Source organism: Mobula hypostoma, chromosome 16 (genome assembly GCF_963921235.1).
Source record: "Mobula hypostoma chromosome 16, sMobHyp1.1, whole genome shotgun sequence".
Classification (NCBI taxonomy): Eukaryota; Metazoa; Chordata; class Chondrichthyes; order Myliobatiformes; family Myliobatidae; genus Mobula; species Mobula hypostoma.
Genome location: NC_086112.1, coordinates 49,323,366 through 49,347,030, shown reverse-complemented (window position 1 = coordinate 49,347,030; position 23,665 = coordinate 49,323,366). Strand labels below are relative to the sequence as shown.

The window sequence follows — 23,665 nt, the reverse complement described above, 5'->3', positions numbered from 1 at the left end:
GTACATAGCCCTGTGGTGCACCTAGGCTGGTGGAGGTTGTGGAGGACATGTTTTTGCCAGTTCAAACTGTCAGGGGTCTGCAAGTGAGGAAATCAAAGGATCCAGTTGCATAAGGAGGTATTAAGACCAAGGTCTTGATGCTTATTGATCAGTTTTGTGGGGGTGTTAGTATACGTGCTGAGCTGTGGTCAATGAAGAGCATCCTGATGTATGCATCTTCGCTGTCCAGATATTGCAGGATTGAGTCAATAGCCAATGAGATGGCATCTGCAGTGGACTTGTTGAGTCAGTAAGCAAGTTGGAATGGATCCCAGTCAGTTCTGAGACAGGATTTGATATGTTCATCATCTCTCAAAGTACTTCATCACAGTGGATGTAAGTGCTACTGGACGATAGTTATTTCATCTCATCCATACTTTTAATACGGCCCAGTCAATATTGGGGAATTTAAAATCCCACACTTACACAACCAGATTATACTTACAACAAGGAATATTTTATCTACACACCTGCTGTTCGGATTCCTGCTGACTATTTGATGGTCTATAATACAGCCCCACTAGAGTGACACTCCCATTCCTGTTTCACAGTTGTCCCCATATGGCCTCACTGGATGAACCCCCATAAATCTCATCTGATACGTGCACCCCTATTGGAAAGGGTGCACCCCCTCCTTGTAACCTGTACCTCCATCACACCTGCAGCATCCCTGTCCTGGAAAATTGAGCTATCAGTCCTGCTGTTCTCTCAGCTATGTTTCTGTTATGGTTATAACATTTTAGTTCTCAGAGCCAATCTGCACTCTGAGTTCCCCTGCCTTACCTGTAAACATCAAGCATTGAAATAAATGCAATTTAACTGAGCAATCCTTTCCCTGCCTGAATACCAGCCTTGCTCCTGCTTTATCCCATGACTTGCTTCTGCTCAGAGTCCCAACCCTTGCCAATCCAGTTTAAACCCTGTCATGCAAATCGGTATAATACTTATAGTAACACTTTAACTTTACGATCAATTGGAATGTTCAATACTCTAATTTACCATTACTTTGCAACCTGTTAACTGGCTGTAAAGTTACTTTGTGTAGAAGAATAAAACTAATTTCACTTATTTTGTAGGTTGCTATTGAAATTCAAGCAACGAGTTCAACTTTCAGGTACTCATTTAATTGATCTTAAAAATGATTTTAAGCCAAGTTCCAAAAATAATTCTACATGTTCTTACTTGAATCTTTTACTGCCTCACACATCTTTTACAATCTGTTGAGCTCCCACTTTTATTGGCAATTTAATTAAGTTTTTAGCCAAGACTAGCTCATGATTACAACCCGATCCCCAATGGATTTTATTGAATATTAACCTTACTCCACAGTTATGTGCATGGAGCGACATATTATGCTGTAAGCATACAAACTTGCTGTAATTTAATAAAATTAATTAAGGTACTTCAATTTAAATTATTTTGTAATTTAATTTTATTATATGAAATGGACACTCATGCAAACTCATTCAAGTTTAATTTTATTCAGTCTCAAACTGTTGCATAGCAACAGAACTCTACTTGAAGCTAAAATTCTGAGGTACTTATGTAAATTGCTTAAACATGAGTATGCAAGTGAGGGTGTGGATGGGAACAGTGCAGTTAGCCAAAAGAAGTAAACTACTTTAGTGTCCTCGTTGACTGAGTGAAACATGAGAACATTGGATAATGACTGGTGAACCTATACACTCAACAATCATTTTTTTAGTGCAGATATGCCCAGCTAATTTCCCATCAGCAAAATTCATTAAAACCATAAGACATAGGAGCAGAATTAGGCCATTCAGCCCATCAAGTCTGCTCCACCATTCAATCATGGCTGATTTATTTTCTATCTCAACCCATTCTTCTGTCTTTTTCCCATGTCAAGAATCTATCAAGCTCCATTTTAAATATAACCAGCGACATGGCCACCAAAGCTGTATGTGGCAGTGAATTTCACAGATTCACCAATCTCTGGCTAAAGAAATTCCTCCTCATCTCTGTTCCAAAGGGACATCCTTGTATTCTGAAGCTGTGCCCTTTGGTCCATGAGTATCCCACTGTTGGAAAAATTCTCTCCGTATCACTATCTAGGCCCAGCAATATTTGGTATGTTTCAATGAATTCCCTTCTTATTCTTCTGAACTCCAGTGAATAAAGACCCAAAGCCATCAAACGTTCTTCATACATTAACCCTTTTATTCCTGAGATCATTCTCATAAACCTTCTACAGACCGTTTCCAGTGCCAGAACATACCTTCTTAGATATGAGGCCCAAAACTGCTCACAATACTCTAGATGGACTCTAACCAATGTATTCTGCAAGCTTCCTGCTTCCTTAATACTACCTAACCCTCTGCCTAACCTTGTATCATCTGCAAACCTGGTCACAAAGCCATTAGTTCCAGCATCTAGATCATTATATAACATGAAAGTTAGCAGACTCAACCTGCGGAACACTTCTAGTCATCAGCAGCCAAGCAGAAAAGATCCCCTTTATTTCCACTCTTTGCCTCCTGCCAGTCAGCCAATCTTCTATCCGTGCTAGTACCTTTTCTGTAATACCATGGGCTCCTATCTTGTTCAGCAGATTCATGAGTGGTACCTCGTCAAAGGCTTTCTCAAAATCCAAGTAAACCACATTGACTGAGTCTCCTTTGCTGCCAATGGTGAAGCTATTAAACTCTGAATCACATACAGATCCAAATTTGACAGACCACAGAAAACTTGGATCTTTGTCTCATGGCCTGCAAGAGCACGTTTGGATGATTACGCTGCACCAGAAAAGCTTGCTCCTGTTCGTAAAGTCAGGCTGCTACCCCAGTTTGCGGAAAAATTAGAAGCTGAAGGAGAACTTACACCACCGCAAGCATGTCACACAATCAATGAAAGCATTACTTCACCAAATATAGAAGTTAGCTGATAACCATACATCACACAGCCACTTTGTTCTAACTTAATGACTGAGAATGGTGTTGGCAGGGTATAATAGTGGCAAGGGTTCTGAGTTACCATTACATTTTGATGGTATACCCTGATACATGATTCATATGCTAAAGCTACAGAAAGTTGTAAAATTAGTCAGCTCCATCTTGGGTTCCAGCCTCCACAGCATCCAAGACACCTTCAAGGAACAGTGTCTCAGAAGGGTGACATCCATTATGAAAGGCCCCTGTCACCCAGGGCATGCCCTTTTCTCACTGTTACCATCAGGTGGGAGGTGCAGAAGCCTGAAGGCTCACACTCAGCAATTCAGGATCAGCTTCTTCCCCTCTGCCATCTGATTCCTAAATGGTCATTGAACCCACGAACACAACCTCACTGTTTTTTTTTAATATCTGTTTTGCACTACTTTAATCTATTTAATATACATACTTTATTTCCTTATTTATTTCTTTTTTTCTTCATATATTATCAAGTGTTGCATTGCATTGCTGCTGCTAAGTTAACAAATTTCATGACACATGTCAATGATAATTAACCTGATTCTGTTTCTGATACATGGATAGAACACCTAGCATTGTGGTGCAATTTGTAGCAGCACTGTGACTGTGAGACAGTGGCTTGTAGAGTTTAGACACCTGACTTCCTGAGCTGAAGTGTTGCGTGTATGTGGTGTTTGCACATTCTCGCTGTGGCTGTGTTGCTTTCCTCTGGGTGCTCCAGTCCCTTCCCACATCATAAAGACATGAAAATTGTTAGTTAATTGACCCAGTAACTTGACCCTGGTGTGTAAGTGAGTGGTGGAATCCAGCGGGAGTTTGATGAGAAAGTGCGGAGAGTAGAAAATGGCATAAACGGGGGATTATTGTAAAGGGGTGTTTTTTTGTCAGTGTGGACTCGATGGTTTGAAAGCCTCCCTATGTAGTGTCTTTCTGTGACATCCTAATGAGCCTTGACATAACATTTGTTCACTTACTTGTTCCATGCACCCAATCACTGGAATGTGCAAAGTGGAGTTCGGTAACATAAGACCCAGTTAAGATTTTGTGATAATTTGGGCAGAGTTACTTCACAAATTGCAGCACAAAATAACCTGAGTATCAGAGTATTGTCAACAGGTTTTGTCCCCATTTCTCAGAAAGGATGTTTTGTTATTGGAGAGAGTCCAGAGGAGGTTCACAAGGATGATTCTGGGAATGAAGGGGTTAATGTATGAAAAGTGTTTGGCAGCTTTGGGCCTGTACTCACTGGAATTTAGAAGAATGCCTGGGGATCTCGTTGAAACCTACCAAATGTTGAAAGGACTAGATAGAGTGGATGTGGAGAGGATGTTTCCTATGGTGGGGGTATCCAGAACTAGAGGGCACAGCCTCAAAATTGAGGGGCGACCTTTTAGAACAGAGGTAAGGAGGAATTTTTTTAGCCAGAGTGTAGTGAATCTGTGGAATCCACAAACTGCAGTGGAGGTCAAGTCTGTGGGTATATCTAAGGCAGTAGTTGATAGCTTCCTGATCGGTCAGAGCATCAAAGGATATGATGAGAAGGTAGGTTGTCTGGGTTGAGTGGGATTGGGGATTAGTCATGATAGAATGGTGGAGCAGACTCGATGGGCTGAATAGCCTAATCCTGCTCCTATGTCTTATGGTCTAACATTGTGCAACTTAACAAGAGGCTCGCCCAGAAACGGCAAATATTTCTTACAGGTGTCTTACTGTTGTGGGACCATGAATATTCCAGCTAGATTTATAAAGGAACTTCGGCCCAATGTCAGATCGTAAGAGCCAGTCATTTAACCCTCCTCTTACCTCACCACCCACCCCCCGCCCCCCGACTCCCACTCCCGCTAATATCCCCACACTCTACCCTGCAATGAAGCATTTGCTTCTTCTCATTCAACAAACCAATTACCTTGGACTGCCCCCCCAGAGTTCACCAGCTGTATATAAAGTCTACGTTTCTTCCATTATTGCTTCCAATAAGCTGTAAACGTATGATGTTTTAAGCAGTAATGTGCTATATGTGTAGAAAAAGCAACCATTTTGCAGGTAGCAATCTTTGGACCATCATAAGAAACACACTACAGCTCCCTGCTGCTTCCTATGCATTTGCCTGTCTTCATTACACATGTCTTCTCCATCTGGCTGCGAATGCATTGGGCACTGACTATAAATCTGAGCCAGCTGTCGTGAATAGCGTACTGCAGCAGACAATAAGGATTTAAATTTCCACCACATCACTTTCAAGTTTAAGTTGAAGTTTAATTGTCATTTAACCTTACATGAACACTCATGAATACAGTCAAACAAAACAGCGTTATTCTAGGGCCAAGGGGCAAAACATTGTACCTACAGTCATAAACAGTACGAGGCACATATAAGGTAGCAAGCATACAGTATACAAGATACCAGTAAATTACAGTCACACAAAAAAATATAGTCCAAGCCCCTGAGTCCATGAATGTTACAGCAGTCTGCAGTCAAACTCAAGACGGCTTGTCTTCTGCCGCATGAACAATGGAGGGGCAGCACTAACTGCAGCTTAGGTGACGCGCCACACTGCCACAGTACTTCAGTGTAGCGCACCGAATCCAATGCCCCTCTCCTGGGCAGCTGTAACCAGGCGACGCCGCAACTTGAGGCCTAATCCTCGCTACGACAGAGACCACGCAGCTCCCCTGCCATCTGCCAATACTCCAGTGAATCGGACTTGCAGCATTGTACATTAACAATGCCCAACAGAGTCCTGCGATCACAAGAAAAGCAACTAAGATGATCACTCACTGTAAGACTGCACATCACCTTCACCCACCGACTCCTCCGACATCCCTCTGACGCAGACAGCAGCACGAATCACACCAATTCCGGCTATTTCAGTTTCTCTGCCAATGAGCAACTTGCCGATAGGGTAGAGATGCAGTACTTCAAGTTCTTACTGTCCAACAGGGTCTTACTATCGTAAAAAGTTCTGTTTAAAAAAGATAATACCTCCTCTGGTTGGCCCTGTAGAAGCTATTGGACTGAGCGTGCTGCCATCTTACCAGAAGGACTACTTGCATGTGAAATCAGCTTGGCACAATGCTGTTTTTTAATTCAATATATATCTGCCTTCACCTTCTCGGTCTTGATAAAATTACTATTTTCCAGGGTTACAAAAGGCTATCAAATCCTGAAATATATCAGATCTGTGCACCTTTCAATGCCTCAATTGCTTTGACTTAGACATTTTGGTCAGAGCAACCATGTTAGATATTTTTCTAACTATTGAGAATGTTTGCTGATTATCAAAGTTTTACTGCACGATCTTGCTTTATGATGTGAGCATAGCAGATTATCCCATTTCCCTATTTATGTGAATAAATAGATTTAATCCCTATTGCTTATTTCATAAACTGTAAGTTTTGATCAGTTATACAGTAACACAAGTTATTGATCATCCTGTAAGTACATCCAACTCAGTCAAGATGAAAGGTCATTTTCAATCACAGCCCAATCAGTGAGCCAATTATTTAATTGCCTTTTATATTAAATTGCTTTCACTTCCATTTGGAACATACATACCCAATAAATATTCACTCCATGGATATCACAGTTCAACGTTGGCTGTGTTTATAAGTAGTATAGAAGATAGGATATGGAAAATCTATAATTTGGACTTAACTATAATAGCTCTTAAATTGTTGCATCAGTAATTTCACCAGTGCAATACCCAGCTATTATTGCAAGGAACCCGACTACACAGATACAACCCAAACAGAATTCTAAATCTAATGGAACCTAAGCAGTTGAATTGGAATGATGTGCGCAGAATCTGATCACGCCCTATTCCACTCCTTGCTTTGCTTTCATAATGTAGATGTTTTTTCTGCATTGTTGTTATTTGAGGCAATACTGCTTATACACAAGACTGAAATGTAAATTGTTTAGCATTTGTATACCAAATACATTAAACATCAGCGTGCCACTGAAGACTGTAAGGTGCATCCACCCCATTAGCCTTTCTCCACATGGATACAATGGACTGGGCAGGAACTACCAGTATCAGGAGTCACCATGGTACCTCTCGTTTCATTTAAATTCATTTAAAGCAGATCACTTTGAAGAGATGCTATCCCCAATAACGTGCAGTGGATTACACAGAAACTAGACCTCTGTCAATAAAAGCTTGTTTTTCCTACAGAAGAGATTTTGGTATTCTTACTGGCTTCATAATGTACTTTTTCATCAAACACCATGGACATCTTGCATCACACATAAAAGTGACTGTTATTAAAGGATAGAGATTTTTAGCATGGACATAACTGAACTTCTAATACATCTCTTCTTCAAACTAATAAAGCAGCTGAATTAGTGTCATACCTGATCTAAATTTTATTTGCCTCATTATATCATAATAACTCCAAAAATGTATATTGGAAAGGAAAAACAATAAAGCAGCACCTATAAAGGGCAGTAAGCATTTTCACATTCCCAAAGAACTGTTAAGAAGACATTTTTTGAATGGAAGAAAGACCAATTGGTCATAGTGAAAGATGTAGAAATTCTGGGTCTGAAAATCCACTATTGGTTATTAATATTTATTAATATTAATAGTTATTAATCCACTAATAGCCAGTAATATTAATTATTATTATTATCTATCTCTTCAATTGGCCTTGGATCACCTGGACAATTTTAATACCTGTATCAGACTGCTGTTTATTGACCACAGCTCAGCGTTCAGCAGAATCGTACCCCCAGTTCTAATCAACAAGCTCCAAAACCTGGGCCTCGGTACCTTCCTCTGCAACTAAATCCTTGACTTCTCACTGGGAGACCACAGGCTGGGCAGATTGGAAATAACATCTTCTCCTCACTGCATCACCTGAGCCCTGACTCTGATTCTGACGTCATTGTGCTGCATTGTCGACTCAGTGCCAGCACACTGCTTTGAATTTTCCATTTCAGCACACTTGAATAATTGCATTCTGCAAATGCAGCTTTACCTTTGATTTTCTATTCCCAAAGCCATTTTTCTAAACTAGCTGATTTATTAAAACAGTGCAATCAATTTGAAAGCCAACAGCTTTGGACTAACAGTAGTTTTTGCAGTCTCTCTGTGAGTCTGGGTTATCTTGGGTAATGATGAGTTTGAGTACAGAGAGGAAATTAAGAACCTGGTTGCATGGTGCGAAGACAATAACCTATCCCTCAACTCCAGCAAGATGAAAGAATTGGTTGTTGACTTCAGAAGGAGTAGCGGACCGCACGACCCAATTTACATCGGTGGTGCGCAAGTGGAACAGGTCAAAAGCTTTAAGCTCCTCGGGGTCAATATCACAAATGACCTGACTTGGTCCAACCAAGCAGAGTTCACTGCCAAAAAGGCTCAACAGCGCCTTTACTTCCTGAGAAAACTAAAGAAATTTGGCCTGTCCCGTAAAACCCTCACTAATTTTTATAGGTGCACTGTAGAAAGCATTCTTCTAGGGTGCATTACAACCTGATATGGAAGTTGTCCTGTCCAAGACTGAATGAAACTGCAGAAGACTGTGAACACGGTGCAGCAAATCACACAAACCAATCTTCCGTCCATGGACTCACTTTACACCGCACGCTGTCGGAGCAGTGCTGCCAGGATAATCAAGGACACAACCCACCCAGACAACACACTTTTTGTCCCTCTTCCCTCCGGGACAACGCGCAGGAGCTTGAAGACTCGTACGGCCAGATTTGGGAACAACTTCTTTTTAACTGTGATAAGACTGCTGTACGGATCCTGACCCACATCTGGGCTGTACCCTCCAAATATCCGGACCTGCCTCTCGGTTTTTTTGCACTACCTTACTTTCTATTTATGATTTATAATTTAAATTTTTAATATTTACTAACTTTTACTATTTTTAATATTTAATGTTTGTAATTCAGGGAGTGGGAAGCGCAGAATCAAATATCGCTGTGATGATTGTACGTTCTAGTACCAATTGTTTGGCGACAATAAAGTATAAAGTATAAAGTATAAAGTCACCTTCTATGAGTGCTTCAGTACTACCGTTACAGCTTCATGGATCAGCAATACCACAGAGTTTCCAGGATTACAAAACAGCGTGGTGTCTGCGTTGCAAATTGGACACTCAGTCATGTACATTCAAGGAAGAGGTGAGAGATTGTCTCCAGCAAGCACCGTAAATCTATTTAGAAATGTTTCCCTTGAACTTAGTTCACCAGCTCTCATGCTTTGCCTTCATTAGCAGAGCATTCTGTGGCAATATGGAGGCTGACAACACAGTGCAAATTTGGCAATCCTAAGGATACTGCTGTGTATCGCCAGGAAGTGTAAATCATATATTTTCAGATCCAGTCTGTAAATAACACAGCAGCTGAGAATTAATCAGCATGAACCTATAATAAATATTCTGTGAAAACTAAACTGTACTATTTTCAGTACATGCATGGTTTCAGTTTAAAAGTGCCAGCTAGGATTAGTTAACTGATAATATAAAAGGTAAAGTTTGTGCTGGACATGTCACTTCACTCTGGAAAAAAAACTGAAAATATTCAGTGCATTCTCCTGGAAGGATCTAATCTCACTTCTGTGAATACTGTACCACCAAATTAATAACAGCAGATCCATCTTTATAGAAATATTTCATTCTTTGTCACTATTCCACTCTATGGTTTTAAGTGACAAATGAGTTGACAGTCCAGCAGGTTTTCTTTTCTCTAATCAAGAACGATGTGATTTGCAAACTATTCTTAGCACACTCTGGTGTTACATTTCTGTTCAGATTATTTCCATGCAGTTGCTAATTTGCTTACTATTAAAATTGCTTTAAGTAGCACAGAGAGTATTTTAATGGAAATGCACGAAAAATTATTTTAAAACTATGTTTTAATTTATTGCAGCTGATCGGTGACTCCTGAAATTCGCAACATATTGAATGCAAAATTTGTTGCAATTGAAGGCTTACTTTGAAGAATAATCCAAGGCAGGAACAGGGAGTCACGCAGTTACAACAGCGTCACTTCTAACTTGCTGAGAGGTTGGTATTACTAGAAGTGATGGTGTCAAGGTGAGGTTGATGGACTCAGTCTGTGTAACACTCAGAAGGCCTGCATTGAGGGGCTGAGGGGCTGAGAGACTGACTGAAGTGTACAGTGGCCACTAATGGACAGGGTGAGACCAGGTTGGGTGAAAGCTCCTCAATTATTATGACCCCAGAAGGCCACATGAGTGGTGACGGTCCTAATGGCTTTAAGGAGTGAAACTGAACACTGCTTAATGCATTGACATTCTTGTACATAATTTTATTATGAATGAAGTTTATTTCGATATAAAAATGAGTACTTGTTTCAGTAAATAGACATCTATTCAAGTGTAAAATATGACGCACATAAATCCTGAATTGGTTAAAGCACATGCTATGCCAGTTTGAATGGCCTCACAGGAACTAGGACGTGATATGCCCAAGGAAGTTAAGGCTCACGTGAGTAGGTGAGCTCTGGGAAAGTACAACAAGTTTGTCAAACTTGATGCATCCCTACAAACTCATTTTGCTCTCTTTCTCCCATCCCGCTCCCTCCTGTGTTGAGCCATGACAGCTGCCTATCTCATGCACAGTTTAACTTCCTGTAGCACAAAGCATGTAAACAGCCTTAGTATGCACATTTACAACCTGCAGGACTCAAATGAGGCTCAGGTTTCAAAATTGTGGTTGTTCCTTTATAACAGAAGCAGCCAGCCGATCAATGCACTGCATGGGTTAACTGCTAAAAATACATAAGTATATGTTTACAAGCTCTTAATTCAATTACAAATTTTAACTAAATCAGGTGTGTGTGTGTGTGTGGGGGGGGTGGAAATCATATCTGGAAAAAAAAATTGCAGACTCTTTCATTCTGCTAATGTCTTTTTAGGGCTAGAAACAAACTAAACTCTTAACCTCTTTCTATTACTCTCTTCAAAACAATGAGGATCATTTTTATATCGTTATCTGGATGTAATGCTGGGCCCTGTCAATAGTTTCCAATATACGAAACCAGGCAATTTTGAGGATCAGCTACGAACTTGGAGTTATAGAGCCACACCCAAACAGCATTTCGGAAAATGCAAATTCAAAGTTCAAAATACATTTTGTTTTCAAAGTACTTACAAATCATACAGCCTTGAAATTCATCTGCTTGCAGGCAGCCACAAAAGAAGAAACCCAAAAGAATCCTATTTAAAAAACACCAACATCCAATGCACAGAGAGAGAGAGAAAAAAAAAGCACGAATCCTGCAAACAATAAAAATGAGCAACAGCATTCAGAACAAAACTGAGTCCATAGACGCGAAGCCCGGTGAAAGCAGAGCAGGCCCGTAGCTTCAGTCTCAGGTCATCACACAGCGGGGCAAATCACCACCAAGCCCAGACATCTCACCTCTCCCGGAAGTTCCAGGAGTCTCCTGCATATTGATAGTGGCTCCCTGATGCCCGCAAATTATATACAATGTCCCGGAAATCGATTTTTTTGAGAGCAAGCGAGCAAGAGAGAGAGAGCAAGAGAGCGCGCGAGAGTGTGTGTGTGTGAGAGAGAGAGAGAGAGAGAGAGAGTGAGAGTGCGAGAGAGAGAGCACCATGGCAAAGTGTTTCAAAAAAAGAAAATATAAAACGTACATCACCCCAGGCTACACTAAAATGTACCCCTGCCTAATCGGGGTCAAAAATAATGACAGTGTTGCTCGCTGCACTGTTTGCAACAGTGATTTTTCTATTGCCCATGGTGGGTTAAGACTGTAAAAGACATGTTTAAGTGAGTTTAACAGGTGTCATTCGTTCATTAGCATAGCTAACATTATTTAAACTAGCTGGCTAGCTGCTAAGGAGCTACTCTATTGCAGACATCCCACCTCTCCCGGAAGTTCCGGGAGTCTCCCGCAAATTGAGGGTACTACCTCCCTGAAATGAGTTTTTGCAGAGTGGGATGTCTGCAAGCGCACAGACACGAAGCCTCAGAACCTCAGCACCGTGGAGAGCAGAATAAACATTGGGGAACAGCGAACAGAACTGGCCCCGACCCTTGCCTCCTATCCCTTTTCAGTCCATCTGGGCCAGCGTTTGAATTGTCTGAACACCAGGCCATCCCTCGCACTAGGCCTGGACCCTGTCGCAGTGATACACTCTGGGCCTGGATCCTGCCGCCATGACCTTTCCAAGTTGGCCTGGGGCTTAGATCAACCCGGCCTCATTCTCAGTTTAGGGGGAGAGGCTCCAAAGTAGCTCCACTCCAACCTCACCTTTCGCTCACCTTCATTGTTTGCAGGGATCGTTTACCACAATTTACCACAGAAAAAGTGTTATTAATGAGGTATTTAGTTGCATTTATTGCTTCATGAACCATCAATAAGCTGTCAGCCATCTTAAGAAGTGCCATTTTACGGAGATTGGTCAAGCCAAGGCAGTCTGAAATTTTTTGATCATTTTAGACTCAGTTGGATGCTCAATTTCATAGTTCAGCTACAGTTAAAATCTGTCCCAGAGCATAAAAAAAGATGCATTGCAATGCTTTTGTCATGAGTGTTTGCTTCATTCTGGGTGCTTTACCACACTAATTTAAGCAGATGTAAAAAATATCCAGTATTGCATAACTTGAGATTCAATTTCTTCCTAATGGATAGTCAGCTTCGTGTTGCAGTAAGGAGATGTCAGAATGACTCATATTTTTATTTTAAGAAGAATAATGTCAACAAATTCTGTGGCTCAAGATCAGCATCAAGCACTTTCAAACTTACATACTCAAAATCAAATTCCTTTAATGTTTAAAACTCTACTGATTCCACCTTTGAAGAATTCAGAAGGTTTAAAATGCGAAGCACTAGGTAATCTATCCTATCTCATTCACAAAGGTCCAGCACCTTATCACATCTAATTGGACGAAACATTTCCTTTCAATTGATTTGCATTGAACTTAATTGGTAAACTCATGGCCCAGGATATCCCTTTACATGACCAGTACCGTCAGGCAACTCAACAAAAGCTATGAAGAAGTGCCAGGAGCACTCAAAACATATCTAAGGATGGAATGTTAACCTGGCTGCAAGCTATGACTGTCAAACAGTGGAAGTAGTGAGCTACAACAATCGCACAACCAACAGATTAGAAGGAGCTCTGTAGCATTTCACATCCAGCCCTTAATGAGGCAATCCATTATTCCTATTTTGGGTGGGCAAATCACAAGGACATACCATTGGTCACCACCTTCAGTGAGAACTTTCAAATGGGTCATTTATATCACCTTGCTTCTCAAATCCCAAGGAGACGGTACTTCCTCAGGAGGCTGAAGGAATCTGGCATGTCTCCATCGACCCTTATCAATTTTTATCGATGCACCGTGGAACACATCCTATCTGGATGCATCATGGCTTGGTATGGCAGCTGCTGTGCCTATGACTGCAAGAAACTGTAGGGAACTGTGAACACAGGTTGGCACAGCACAGAAAGCAGTGTCCCCCCCATGGACTCTGTCCTCACTGCTCGCTGCCTCTGTAACGCAGCTAGCATAACCAAAGATCTCAGGCACTACGGACAATCTCTCTTCTCCCTACTCTTAGTGTGCACAAAATACAAAAGCCTGAAACCACACACCACTAGGCTCAAGGACAGCTTCTATCTTTTTGCTGTTATAAGACTATTGAATTTTTCTTTAGTACAATAGGATAGACTCTTAACCTGACATTTTCCTTGTTGTGAGCCTGCACATTACCATCTGCCTGGTGTACTTCATTCCTCACTGTTATTATTTCATCTTTTACTACCTCAATACATGGTTGCAATGAGTTGATTTGTATGGACAGTATGCAAGACAATCTTTCTTTGTACCTCAGTGCACATGACAATAATAAACCAACTTACTCATTAGATTCATTCCAGTGGATGCTGTGAACACAGCAAAGGCAATGACTTGGACAAGGTCCCACTTACAGTGCTGAAGGATCGTGCTCCATTCCCCCAACTTCAGGTAGCAATGAAGGAGGAAATTCTTTTGCCGTTTCTTGTCATCAAAACCCAGGATAATTCCAATGCTGATGCATATCACCTCATCATTCCGCCCTCAGTCAACAAAGTAATAGAGCTGATGACTAGTAACACTAACACCCAAGTACCTGGTTCAGGGTAAGATGGTACCAATTGTTGTAGATCACTCAATTTATCCTCAGAACTTTACTGGAGGAATTGGTTATTCAGTGTCCTGCACCCAGCCATCTTAAGCTGCATCATTAAAGTATTTCCTTCCATTGCAGGGCTAGAAGCAGTGATGTCCATTGAGGATTGCAGTGTTCAGTTCTATTCATAATACTTCAGATAATGAATACTCCATGCTTGCAAGCCGCAAGACATGGACAACATTCAGGCACAACATGCCACATATGCCAGTGTGAAGACCAATTTAAATACGGAAAATCTAATTATCAACTCTGTAAATCAATGGCAGTACTCCAACGTGTATACTTTGGGACCACATTGATCAGAATCTTAAACAAATATACAATATGAAAATTTATTTCACTCAGCAGGATGAAAGCTGGAAACCCCACGGTGAGTAATATACTCTCAATTCCCTACAATTTTTCACCATTTACGAAGTGCATGTCAGGAGCGTACTGGATGTTTTCCCTTGATTGGCTGAATGTAACTTCAACAATACCCATGCTCCCACCCCCAACAATTAATTGCATTTTCCTATACAACATCCCTCTAACTAATGGATCCCAAATTTCCAATCCACTCCCTCAACCCGAGACTCTTTGCCTCATAAATCTTGACTCCGGCCTCTAAAATAGAGATCAGTTTCCTTTGTGCTTACAGAGCACAAGAAGGAAGGCCTCAAATATACGAGAGCTGTTCAGCTGTGCAAGTTTCCTGGATGCTTGGGTGTAGTTCTATTTTCAGCAGTGGGCTCTCAAACAATACAGTTCTGGATTTCCCATAAACAGACCGAGAAACAAACCTCAAAGTTATACTGTAGAGTCATGGCTTTTTACTGTAATTTAGCAGTTCTCTAATGGTATTTCACATTATGCTTTTATTTAGAAAAAGAAACAAAGAACATTTACTGGGGTTGGGTGATGAATCCACGTGATTTCCTGTTCTGTGGTTTCTGTATTGCTGGAAAAATCAAGTCCAAATGCCTGATCTACTTTGGCCTTCTGTCTTCTCAATGGCTGTTCTGAGTTTAGTTACAAGATATGAAGATTTGCAGATGTGCTCAGCAACAGAAAAATATGCTTTGCTTTCTTTCTTTCTGTCTCACATCCCTTTGATGCTGGCTAATAAAGGTACAAAACAGTGCTAATATTAACCTCCCATTTTACCTTATTCTCCGCATTTGATAACTTGGGTTAGAACATCTGTGCTAAGTCTCACAATACAAAGTAAAACAAAGGACCGATAATGAAAAGAAATTTCTTCATTCAAAGGATGGTTAACTGTAGAATTCTCTACTATAATATTAGTGTTGTCATTTTTACAGGACAACCTACAATGCTATTTGACACACACGGAACACTCTATTCAACTATGACAGTCACCTCACTTTGCCCCTTTTATAGGGCAAAGTAGCCTATGTTAGAAGATGGCACTGAAAGTGATTGTTGGGTACTAAATATCACAAGGTCCCTGACTTCCAATACACATTTCTTTAATCGACTGAAGGCTGTCCTAGCACAACAGAGAACTTCATCATCAAATTCTGCAGATCAAAACTTCATTCCTGACACAAAAAGCTTGACAACAGGCATCCCTGCTCTCCCATATGCTCCTAAGACCAAAGTAAGCACCTCAAGTCACTGGAAACATGTCAGTGTTGTCTGCACAAAATTCTCCAAATTCACGTGAAGTTAATTGAACTAATGTCAGTGTCCTCTCCCAGGCCAACAACCGTGATCATTCAAGGTAGAGATGAAGCATTTGGGATGGCATTAAGAATTCAGATGCTGTACATTGGGAGCACACAGGAGCATTGCGTCAGCAGCACATCACGTCATAAACTGTCCACCCATCCCATCAACCATCATCACCTCATAAACTATCCACCCATCCCATCAACCATCATCAGTTCATAAACTGTCCACCCATCCCAACAACCATCATCACCTCATAAACTATCCACCCATCCCAACAACCATCATCACTTCATAAACTGTTCACCCATCCCATCAACCATCATCACCTCATAAACTATCCACCCATCCCATCAACTTCATAAACTATCCACCCATCCCATCAACCATCATCAGTTCATAAACTGTCCACCCATCCCAACAACCATCATCACCTCATAAACTATCCACCCATCCCAACAACCATCATCACTTCATAAACTTTCCACCCATCCCAACAACCATCATCTCCTCATGAACTATCCACCCACCCCATCAACTATCATCGCCTCATAAACTATCCACCCATCCCATCAACCATCATCACCTCATAAACTATCCACCCATCCCATCAACCCTCATCACTTCATAAACTATCCACCCATCCCATCAACCATCATCACTTCATAAACTATCCACCCATCCCATCAACCATCATCACTTTATAAACTTTCCACCCATCCCATCAACCATCATCACCTCATAAACTATCCACCCATCCCATCAACCATCATCACCTCATAAACTATCCACCCATCCCATCAACCCTCATCACTTCATAAACTATCCACCCATTCCATCAACCATCATCACTTCATAAACTATCCACCCATCCCATTAACCATCATCACTTTATAAACTTTCCACCCATCCCATCAACCATCATCACTTCATAAACTATCCACCCATCCCATCAACCATCATCAGTTCATAAACTATCCTCCCATCCCGTCAGCCATCATCACTTCATAAACTATCCATCCATCTCATCAACCATCATCACTTCATAAACTATCCACCCATCCCAACAATCATCATCACTTCATAAATTATCCACCCATCCCATCAACCATCATCAGTTCATAAACTATCCACCCATCCCGTCAACCATCATCACTTCATAAACTATCCACCCATCCCATCAACCATCATCACGTCATAAACTTTCCACCCATCTCATCAACCATCATCACTTTATAAACTTTCCACCCATCCCATCAACCATCATCACCTCATAAACTATCCACCCATCCCATTAACCATCATCACCTCATAAACTATCCACCCATCCCATCAACCATCATCACTTCATAAACTATCCACCCATCCCATCAACCATCATCACTTCATAAACTATCCACCCATCCCATCAACCATCATCAGCTCATAAACTATCCACCCACCCCATCAACCATCATCAGTTCATAAACTGTCCACCCATCCCAACAACCATCATCACTTCATAAACTGTCCACCCATCCCATCAACCATCATCACCTCATAAACTGTCCACCCATCCCAACAACCATCATCACTTCATAAACTATCCACCCATCCCATTAACCATCATCACCTCATAAACTATCCACCCATCCCATCAACCCTCATCACTTCATAAACTATCCACCCATCCCATCAACCATCATCAGTTCACAAACTATCCACCCATCCCATCAACCATCATCACGTCATAAACTTTCCACCCATCTCATCAACCATCATCACTTCATAAACTATCCACCCATCCCATTAACCATCATCACCTCATAAACTATCCACCCATCCCATCAACCCTCATCACTTCATAAACTATCCACCCATCCCATCAACCATCATCACTTCATAAACTATCCACCCATCCCGTCAACCATCATCACTTCATAAACTATCCACCCATCCCATCAACCATCATCACTTCATAAACTATCCACCCATCCCATCAATCATCTCCTCCCCAATTTGTGGAAAAGTCTTTAGTTCACACATTGGTCTCACTGGTCAGCTTAGAACCCACAAAATCAACATGGAAGCACGCCAGCTTTGATCACAAGAGTGTTTACATACGAGGGGGAGGAAGGAATAATACGTTCCTTTCTAGTCTCAAAATCTAGGCTGGAGGACCATATACCAAGCAACATGGGCTTGGATGAAATGGGGCCCTTCACTGAAACAGGATGAGTGAAGCTATACTTGTAATCTTCCCTTTCAGATACCTCCAATTCTCAAAGGACTGTTTTTTTCTGCAATACGTTTCATTTATTAGCGTCAACCCTTACCATAACCAAGTTATTTTTCCTTTCTATTGGAAAATTGCAAGAAATTCCATTAAGCTATCAATCGTTGGCATGTATTTTGAAGGAATAATCTCAGTTGAGCAATATTTTCTCTATTGGATTGCAAAGCCATGAACACTACCTCAATTCTCTTTGTTTTGCACAATTTTAATCTAACTATTTAATATACAACTATATACTTACTATAAATGATTTGCTTATTTTTTTCTGTCTATATTATCATGTATTGCATTTTACTGAAGCTGCTAAGTTAACAAACTTCACGATACATGCCGGTGATAATACACCTGATTCTGAATGTGAGAGTCATCTGCTGTATCCGCAAGGGAGCAGGAAGTACTTTACGGAGGAAAGTTCAAGGGCCCATTTTCGGTTCAACAATATTTGTGCTCCCATCACTGGTACTCCAAGAGTTCTCATGCTTCTGCCCACAGCCAGCTTGTTCTGTCTGCTGCCACATATGTCAGGTTTAGCAGCTAGGCCACCAATGCCCAGTTACTACCTCTTAACAGTAATATGTTGCCTTCTCTATACCATTTGAGTAGTATATCACCAATGTGTCTGTCTCCACTCAGAAATTAGAATTTTAGTGTTACTCCATAAATAGTGGCTATTTCATATACCTTTTCCATAATACTGAATGGATATGGAGGATGTTGGAGAAGTGCATGGATTTTGTGCCTTCATATTGTCTGACCGGACTAGTGCAGCCATTTAAACATCTACAGCTCTCCATTACAGCTTCGCTAGAGGGTTGAGTTGACAATATGTCAGCAGCACTTCCCTCCATTCTGTTAACATTACTCTTTTTGTTGCCTTTATCCCCAGCAAGCCAACTTGGAAAGAAGTTACTTGGGATAAAATTGCAGAGGTGGACAGACATTTTATCGTCGTAAAATGCAACAAACCTTGAACTGTCACCATTTTATTTTGCTGAGCACTGCCTTCAAGCTTTCAAAATTCCAAGCTTCTTCTGGAGGGGTAACTAAGCAGTTCATGAACGCAGAATGTACAACATGATAATTATGTGCATCATTCACTCACTCCACCACAATGCACAATAGCAGCAGTTTGCACCATCTACAGGATATACTGCAGAAACTCACCAAGACTCCTTACCTAATACACCTTCCAAACCATGATCTCTAACAGCTTGTAGGTCAAGGGCTGCATAAGTATGGGAACACTATCATCTGGAAGTTACCCTCCATAGCATACACCATCCTAACCAGGAAATATATTGCCATTCCTTCATTATTGAGTCAAAATCCACTCTAACAGCTCAGTCTGCAAAGCTCAGATCCTTTGATGGAATCTTAAAAAAAACCTCCCTTATTTAAGAATATTAATTTGCCCAAGCAATATTGGCAAGTTGATTATCTTCTGATCAATGTGATGTTGCGGATTGGTGGTGATTCACACATAATATTGCTTGACTTGTATCATCTATCACATAGGCATAAGGACTTTAGGAAGGAAGGAAGCCCCATAGCCATAATAACTTCATTACCTCAAGTGTATTTTCTGACATCTCATGTATCTAAGTAACACATGGCTCCTGCTTTAAAGCATTAATAGGTCACAGACTTTCCTTGTGCTGGTACTCAAAGTCATTTGTAATTAGGACTCAGGACAATCTTTTCCAAGTAGCAACATGTGCTGGATACCAGTACATTGCCTGTATGATCGACATTTTGCTTGGAATAGTAGTCAGCATCAAAATGATAATATTTTGCCAAAGCTCTCTTCAAGAATACCTGAATTAAACTGTTTTACACAATAACAAAAGCAGCAAGTCAAGAAGATGTAAAGTTAGTACAAGTAGGAAATATGAAAATAAAAATGAAGCAAGGGAAATTATGCTAACAAAAAACGTCAGAATCAGAATTAGATTTGTTGTCACAGACATATGACATGACTAAATTTTTGTTTTGTGGTACAGTGCAATGATAAAAAAATCTATAAATTACAAAATTAAATAAATAGTGCAAAACAAAAGAATAATGAAGTAGCATTCATGAACCATTCAGAAATGTGAGGGTGGGGGAAAATAAACTGTTCCTATATGACTAAGTGTGAGTCTTCAGGCTCCTGTACTTGATGATAGTAAGAAGAAGGCACGTCCCAGATGGTGAGGGTCCTTAATGTTTTTTAGAGTCATTAAACCAAGGTTTTATACTAACCCATAATAGAATACGTAATAAGAATATCAGAAAATTGAGAGAAATCAAGGGTCTAATGTGAATATGTAAATTAATGAATTGAAAGAAACAAATAAAATTAATGGAGCTGAAAATAAACATTATAATCAGCAACATCTTGTTTTACAAAGGAAGAGAAAGACTAGTAATTAATTTAGACTTGAATGATATCAAAGTGGCCGGAGGCAATCCCTGTAATTATCCTTTTAGAATCAGGCTGTACTGTAAGGTTACCACATTTCATTCACTCATGCTGTTATAAAGTAATATTATGAATGGTAGATGAGGGAATTATTCTGTACATAGCAGCTATTTCATTCATTAAAACTGAATGGATATAAATCTTAGATATGGATGTGTGTCTTGTGCCTTCACTTAGTTTGACCAAAGTGGTGCAGTCATTAAAACATTTCCAACTCTCCATCAAAGAAAACTAGCTGCAGTAGGGGAGGGACTATTTCCCCCCTATTAATATAGACCTGAACTCTGCAGCTTGCCTGATGAAATTTCACCCCAGCTGTTAATCAACCCCTTTCTGAGAGAGCAGAAAATGTACCAAAATAAACGATGCATAAATTTACATGTCTAAAGCATATTTCTGAAAGTAACTAAGGCAACCTTAATCAATTCCTCACAGCAGAATTGTATCTCTGAGAAACAAATTATAAAATTGCAAAACAAACAAAAAGACAAATTTGCACTTCATAAACCAGCTTCTACTTCCTTATATGTTCTATTAAATAACTGAATTTTATCTCTGAGAAAACAATTAGTCAACAGTTTCACTTCCCTATTAGTTTATGTTTATATAATTGCAAAATTTGCATAAATTATTAAGTTACACATGAGAATAGCATTTCATTGGTGTTGTCACATAGCTGTGAGTTCTATATGAAACAATTCCAATCTTTTACAGTCTTGTATTATCAATCAATATGCCTTCTTTCCTGTTTAAACATGAGACTACCTTACAAGTTTTTTAACTGAATGATTGTGTTCAGTACAAAACCTGCAATGGTATATAACTTATTGCACCATGCTGTGTAATCTAAACATGGATATAATGATATAATGAGTAAAGTCAATTATGAAATGTAATTGATCCAAAAATTAATTTTGATTTTGTTCAGCATATTGACACTGTTTGATCATTGCGAAAACTATTATTTTGTCCTCAGCTGAAAACCAATAATTCTTCTTTTAGTCATCTACATGCTTTTACTTGTGTATTGTTGTTTACTTCAATATGGCAGCCCTTATATCCCAAGTATGCCCAAAAGTGCAAGTACTCAAAATCCACAGCCACTGACTTGTCAAAGTTAGTGGCTTACTACAATATTCCATTGATATAACACTTTTAATATTGTCAAAACATCGCAAGCCTTATCCGGCAAACACTGGCTGTTCTGGAGAATTTCTTCAGCTTGCATACTTGCCATCCATACCACCAAAGGCATATCTAACAAGCCCAGTTTTGAAATATTCTAAGGTTAGGCAGTGACCCTGGAGCGTATCTGAACTGTGTAATGATTTGGTCTGTATGAACAGTATACAGGACAAGCTTTTCACTGTATCTTGGTACATGTGACACTAATAAAACAATACCAATAACTTTACAATGATCTAATTTAAATTCCAGAACTGCCTTAGTAGAATTTTAATTCATATCTCTGGATTGTTTGTTTTAGTCCAGTAATCCAGTAAATTAACACTATATCAAAATCGTGCACACAATAAATCTCTTTTAAGAATATGTTTTGACTCTACATGATTTATGATGCCTAGTTTAGGCTGTGAGAACCTCCTCCCAATGTGTTCCTGGAATATTCTGGCTCGACACAAATTAATCCGGAGATCAGCCTTGACTCCCGATATTTTGTGAAACTCCTACTGCTAAAAATACAACACAAGTACATCAGTACAGCCACCGAGTTTCAGTCATTACATTAATGGTATATTTGGAATATATTGGTAGAAGAAGACACGTAGAGATTAACAGTAAATGATGATCTTTATCTTTATTTTTATCACCATGGTATTAAGAACTTGAAACAGAAAGATGATGTCTCGAGGACAAGTAAATTCAAAATTATCATCAGTGAAGCATGCTACCAGCTGTTGTTGTGTTGTTGTTTTACAGGGCAGGTGTTGTTCTCTTCACACTTCTAATTGTTTTTGTCAAGCCGCTCCTCTGGCTCATGGCTACATCAATGGATCGAAGCAAAGCTAGTTCAGATCTTGGTGATAGGGCATGTTTGTACCAGGAGGGGGACGTGCTGGGTTGGATCACCACAGGGGCAAGCTGTGGTTTGTTGGGCGCCCCATCAGAGTAGTGCTTGCACTGTTTTGGTATGTCGACTGCTGAGCCTATTTGCGGCTGTCTCTTTTTTTTCTGGTCGTGGTAATGAAGCGCAGGAGGAGCGAGGTGGGGTTGTCGATCAGATCTCTGCCAGGAGGGCATGTTGGTGTGCCACTATTGCCGCCGTTCAGTGTGCTCGTCATAGGATTCAAGGTTTTTTAAGTCGTAGAAAATTTTTCAGGATTTGAGTTGGGAAGTTGGAGGAGCATTTTCGATGAGTTTAGAACTGGAATGTTGTTGGGCATATTTTGGATATGTTTGTATAATTTTGCTGAAGCTGTTTTTCTACAGATCTCCGGGGTGCTATTCCACTCATTGTTGGGAGCCATTGGACGGGTGTGTGTTTTAGGGCTCCTGGGATTATTCCAATAGAAGTATGGAGCTGTGTATTGATGATGTTTGTGTGAACACTTCTCTCCCAGGTGGGTGCACAATATTCGGCGACTGAGAAACATAGCGTTCGGCTAGATGTTTGTAGGTCTGACTTGTTAGCACCCCATTTGATTCCTGATATCTTCCTGATCAAGGCCATTCTGGATTTTAGTTTCTTTGCAACATCTTGAAGGTGGATCTTGTGTGCTATCAGTAATTACCTCATTACCTCAAAATGGCGGCGCGTACGGTTGCAGCAGCTTCTATGGGGTCAACAATAGGTGCTATTGTTTTACTTAAATGTACATCTAATGATTGCAAGATCCTGCTAGACATTACGACCGTAAAGTTCTGCAGGTATACACCATGGGCGAGTTGCTCGCTGGCAAAGGTAATGAAGGAGCTGTACAACATGCTGCTGCCTGAGTCAATGGAGGCTTACAGTCAAATAGTGAGTGTGTCATCATCTTGTGACTGCAAGACCCCTTTGGACTTTGTTAACGCCGCAAGTTCACTGACTTATTGGATGGTTGCAGGGGTGAATGGCGTGGGAGCTCCCTGGCCCCAGTGGTGGCAAGGAGT

The 23,665-nt window shown here is 40.4% G+C and overlaps 1 protein-coding gene across 5 annotated transcripts in view; it reads right to left on the bottom strand.

The window, feature by feature from the left end:
* The window catches only part of syk (spleen tyrosine kinase), a 132,417-nt gene that overhangs the window by 89,322 nt on the left and 19,430 nt on the right, over positions 1-23,665 (bottom strand). The window contains exon 1 of one of the 5 annotated variants that reach the window (XM_063068930.1): positions 11,090-11,107. The exons of the other annotated variants lie outside the window; for them this stretch is intronic. The gene's annotated coding sequence lies outside the window, so the exon portion shown is untranslated. Of the gene's footprint in view, positions 1-11,089; positions 11,108-23,665 lie in introns of those variants that run through there. 5 annotated transcript variants of the gene reach the window in all.